The sequence below is a fragment of the Lepisma saccharinum genome, chromosome 13, assembly GCF_977018435.1.
Source record: "Lepisma saccharinum chromosome 13, izLepSacc3.1, whole genome shotgun sequence".
Lineage (NCBI taxonomy): Eukaryota > Metazoa > Arthropoda > Insecta > Zygentoma > Lepismatidae > Lepisma > Lepisma saccharinum.
This window is the reverse complement of record NC_139241.1, coordinates 9521585-9527584: the sequence shown is the minus strand read 5'-3', so window position 1 is coordinate 9527584 and position 6000 is coordinate 9521585.

Here is a 6000-nt window from a genome sequence, read left to right as displayed (position 1 = left end):
ATCGCCTATTAAAAGATTGTGTGATAGTTATGTATTATGGTGATTGAAAATTACGTCAATACGTCCGTTTTTCTTTAGGGGCTAAGCCCCGGAAGCCCCAAGGAACGAGACGCCACTGCAAAATAGTAAAAAGATTGCATTTTAAATATTTTAGAAAATAAGTAAAAAAATAAGTTGGAATATTAGCATATTTATGTAAAATGAGCCAAGTGATAGCATGAAACAGCTAGAAATACGCATCGAAATAAGAAGCCAGTTCCCTCCCCGTGCACAATCCTATTAGCCCCGCCTATTTGATTCTCTTTGCACTCACGTGTCTCGTTGATTACAAAATGCAACACCGAGTTGATATGGTGTCACGTAGTGCGGCATTTGGTGTGTGCACAATTTGCACTACGTTCTGGAGTGGTGTAATGTGGGGTATGGTCACCTGGTGCGTCCCTGACCAATCAAATAAACGTTTAAAAGAGCAGACGGGCATATGTTGAACCTTCTGAACTTGAACACTGCTATCCGTCTACTTGGTTGAACGCAATTTCCTTGCAACAGCCTGACTACAGCGCCTTGAATAACGTAGTGTGGAAAACGGCACAGTTCTGCGCGCTCTGGCTGGTTCAACTCGAAAATGATCCGCTAGAGGCGCTGGTGTTGAACCCGGCGCTTGGCATTCGTCTGCTTATAATGGAAGTAAATGGAGTTTTCGCTGCAACGTCTGATTCTTTTACATGAAGCATTTCTATGAATGTGATAATTGCTATGATATTTGGTACAGTGGTCGCGAAGATATTAACGAACATTCTAGACAGTCGACCACGTCCTGTTATCGTCATACTTTCGTTAATAATACGGGAGAAAAAAAATACGCGTGGAATGCTCTTGGCAACTAAATTTTTGTGTATGAATTAGGTTCATTATTATTATCATCATCATCATTTCTTTTAAAGATATACACACTGAAGCATTTGTATTTTTGGTATTTACTGTCTCTTTTCTTCCGCTTTAATCTAATCGCGGCGATGATGATAATGATGATTCCATGAAACGACAAGGGGAACCCCACAAAACTTTCTTAGTGCCATCGACATGAGTGTTAGGCAACTTTCAAACCAATGGGACAAGTGACACAGGATGTTCACACTGTCACACTAGTGACACACACTTCCATTCATTGCACATGAGGGTCTAAACAGTAAACGACACGTTCATATAGCGTATTCGCGTGCTACTTGTTACTTCGGTCGGAAAGCTCCTTAAAGGAAGGGTGCTGAGACCGAAGCGACGCGCTACAGGGGGAGTTCCCAACTAAGTGACAAGCGACATGGTGCCTTCAGTCTAATTGTGCGAACAACAGATAGGCGACACGAAAAACCGAACATTACAGCAACAGATCTTTTAGGCGACACGATAAGTCACACGTGTCGCTTTGTCGCTTGTGCGTCGCTCAAACTGGGTCATTTCCTCAATAGCTTGCAACCTGTTGCCGTGGTTTGTTGTTCGCGCATGCGCGATGCGATGAGTGTCTTGCTTTAGGGAGATTGCACACCAAAGCGACAACACTTATCGCTTGAGGATTTCACCAACCGAACGCTGGCCTGTGCTTCCCGTCATGCCGCTACGATGTGAATGTTGCTCTTGATTGGCTCGTTTCCAAGCAACATGTGTCGCTTCGGTGTGAAAGTTGCCTTGGACCGAAGGACCCGTCTCGCTTTGGTGTGAAATCCTCGTATCATTTGTCGCGTGTCGCTTTGGTGTAAAATCTCCTTGAGGAAACGGTGCAGTCAGAGCTTTTGTCCCTACGGTTCGAAAGGCTGCATTGATTACGGACTGCTCGCTTCCAAGCGACACTTGTGGTTTGTCGCCTCTGTATGAAATATCTCTCGGGATACTATTTATATTCTAATAACATAGTAAAATAAAACTCCAGTACACAATCCAACACCTGACGTCCGGAATCACTTTGCGATGTTTCTTCTTGTGTTACGCATGCTATTTATTTATTAATTTTATTTTACTTTTCTTTCCAAATTAATGTCATTTCGTGACTGCAAATCACTCCACAAATATAACTGTTTCCATCAATTCACGTACCGCCTTTCAAGACAAACAAATCTACACAATATATTCCAAGAACTAACAAAGCCGCATTACTTTCAAAAGAAAATTAGCACCGACACTGATCGCACTGCCATCTATGTTTCTCATCCGTCTGGGGAAACAGTTTCTTGGGTCGTTTTCCACACTACGAGTAGTCTAATTGGCTATACAACCAGTGCGAGAAATGATGAGCCCCTCTCAGGCAGATTTGCCTACACTTAAAACTTGCTCAACATGCCCATACGAGCTTTTTGCTCAAGTGTGGAACCCCGTCTAATCAAAGATTTTTGTAAAAATGCCCTCGGGAAGTTCCTGTGAAATGATGAGCCCCCTCAGATTGATTTGTCCACACTTACAAAAGGCACTTCTGTCATATTGTTGTCCATAATCCTGTCAACAATATGCCCCTCTTGATATTTTTTTTGCCCACGCATAAAACTAAGCCCCCTCACCCACATACACACCCACACACACCCCTCACACACCCCTCACACACACACACACACATACACACACACACACACACATACACACACACATATTTACTTCTGGTTTAAGTTCAATTGGACACCAGCCTCAACTCATATATCTAGTACTAAGACAATGTAATATGCAAAAATCTTGTAGAATTGCTCTGTGACTCTCTCATTTCTTACATCATGAACATATGATTTTTCACCTATGAGAATAACACTACATATAGTGTCATCAGGGAGTGTATTGTGGAATTCACAGATAATTTTAATGTTTGTCCTGTCATTCACCACAACTTGTTTCCTTTTTGAAGTGTTGATGACAAACATGGGTCTCTGTGCTTTGAATTCATCTGGTGTGTAATACATGTCAGTATTGCCAGTAGTGACCCTTTTGTATGCCGTAAATGCTTCATATAATTTAAGGAAATCATCCTTGGACATGTCTAAATTATAATTTTCTCTAGGGAATACCTCATTTCTGCCATTTTTAAGATATATGTTCTTGATGTTGCAGTTATCAAATCTACTTGAATTTTTTTCCTGATTATTGTGTCTTCCAGTCTGAAACAGAACCACCACAAAATCCGGCATGTCATATTGTATACTGGAGAATGAATTTGTAGCATCAAACTCATAATAAGTACCAGCGGCAGGCTTCTGTACACATTGATATGTATAAAATTGTAAAGGAATCTGTGGATTTTTTATTATATCTGCTTTGTATTTAAGAGCATAACTGGCTTCATATTCAACAACTGGGATTCTTAGCTCCATAGTCTGAATAATGCATTTGCCTTCATCAGGTAGGGTATTGGGCAGAGCTTCCCCGGTAGAGTTTAATGTGCTGTACCTCATCAAAGCATTATTATCATTGGCAGCTCTTCTAAATGTGATTCTTAAACCACCCTTCCACATAATATCTTTGTAATCTGAGAAGAATCCTGGCAACAGGCGCATAGGGAACAGCACTGTGTGGCTTTTGGATAATATTTTATCACCAGCCTCAAATCCACCTATTTTGTAGTAAGAAGCCTCGGTTTTGGATAATTTTAGTGTGGCCAAAGCTGTGGAGGTAATGCCGGGATAATCCACTCTGTTTATAACAACACCATGCTTTCTGATCTCAATTTCAGAGAACAGATGCGGCACAAAATTGTCTACCAATCTTATGTTTGAATTTGCCGGATAATCTGTTCCATCGAGCTTTACAACATCAAATTTGATGTATAGATCTGCTCTGTGGGGGTGTATAAAGCCATCCCCTACATCAAGATCAACCTCAATCTCTGTGTTGGGTTGATTTAAATTTGCAAATGTCCTCCTGTTTGGAGGGAATGATTGTAGCTCATAACTCTCAATATTTTCCATTTTTTTGGTATGTATTTTTATTTAAATATTAATCTCCATGATTGCAGTTGTTGTGGCTCCAGCAAAATCAACTAATTATTCTTTTTCATTAGTGACCATCAACTCAATATAATCTATTCTATTATGGCACACAGGAAAATATAATGTTGGGGATGGAGTGTAGATGATTGGCTCCATAAATTCAGAATTAGGTTTGAATGTTGCAATGATGCCAGTTTGTTTGTGAGTGCCTATGCCATTTGATTTGGTGATCATACCCTCAGCCACATTACAGTGAATATTCAGAGTCTCTATGGCTAAGAATTTAGGTATATTAATAGCAGTGTGTTTGATGGCTGGTTCAAGTTTTGTGTTGTTCTCAAAGCCTAACAGCTCTCCTATAGTACCCAGATCCACTGTTTCTGTAGCAGATACAATCTCTACTCTGTGAGTGACAGAATTTTGAGTTAATACTATACCTCTGGGTAATTGAGCATTTAGAGTGGATAGATTATATTGCCCTGGAGTGATGACAATTTTTTGATCCCCTACTGCAATTGTGTTGTTGTGGTGTGTAATATTAGGGATCAAGTACATGCCATAAAATGCTCTGAGAGCTATTGTTTTGGGATACACTATATCATCATGTAATTTGAGTTTCAATATTGAATTTTGGCTGGTGAGATGGAATACCCCCATGATGTTTTAAATACCACAGGGCTTTTTGAAAATTTTCAATTGATGGTTTATTTATTTGAGACATATATCTAAGAACAGATAAACACAAATGTCCACAATTAACATCTTTGAAGTTTTGAACACGGGCATTATTGTAATAAAGATTAGCTGATTTTAGATATTTTACTAAATTTTCAGGAGGATCACCTTCAAATGAATCAAACACAAATGCCTCATCTTTTAAATATTTAAGATAACAAATCCAGTGAGTGCCCTGATTTTTGTACTTATCCAAATTAACAATGCCACACTCTTTGTTGAGTGGTTGTTCTGGTAAAGAATCAGACATGTACACACCTCTAAAATTTTTGATGCCCAGTGGCTTGATTAAAGCTTCAATATCTTGGTTTGTAAGCGGCTCTTGTTTTTTTTCAACTTATTCATGGCTCTCTTAACACCTTTGCCTTGTTTCTCCATGGCCAGGTTATGGCGCTTCAATTCATCTAATTCTGCCCTATTTTTCTTGGCATCTATTACTGTTTTTGCTATGGCAGCTGATCCCCCAGCCAAGCTCCCAACAGCCCCAAGTGCTGCTAAGATAGCCGGGATAGTAAGTAATAATTTCATACCATGGCCCTTGGCAATACAAGAGCATTTTTTTTTGGGCTGCTTTTTGGTTAAAAGGCTATCAATAGTTTTAAGAGATTTAAGACCTGCATAAGGTATTTGATACATAACACCCTTGGCCTTCATTCTAGGTTTATTATATACATATTCACAGCCCCCACCCCAGTTTTTGTTTGGTGTTCATAGCTATGGTGGTCCCCAATGCTGCTATTCTCTCACTCAAAGAAGCATCTTTGCTTACAAATCTACCAAATGCAGCCTCTTCTAATTTCTTGTCTGCAACATGTCTCTTGTCAAGATCAGAATGTGTGTTGTATGCTATGTCATGGTCTCTACAAGCAGCATCTAGGGGATTAACACCAGGGTCCCCTCTGTTTAATCTATGGTCCAATTTTGTGACTGGACCACAATACTGATAGCCTGGAATGTGTAGTTCAAATGGCAGCTTGTTTATAATGTCATTAACCAACCCCCGGCCCTCAGAAATATTCCAAAATTTAGGTGGTAGAGTATTAATAATTTTTATAAGATATCCAATCCCCTTAGTGTCATTCACTATAAAATTAGACAATTTGGTGCTTATCATGTCCATAATTCCAACCTTTTCATTGTAAAAATTGTGGTTGCCAGCATTTTCCTCCCCAGCTATCACCAATAACCTATCTACAAGTTTCCTGACATCATCAACCCAGACAGATTCTTTAGGCAGGGTGTTGTATTGTTTGATTCCACTGCCAGTCTTAATTTGTGACCATATGGGTTTGATTAAGTTGTTGTA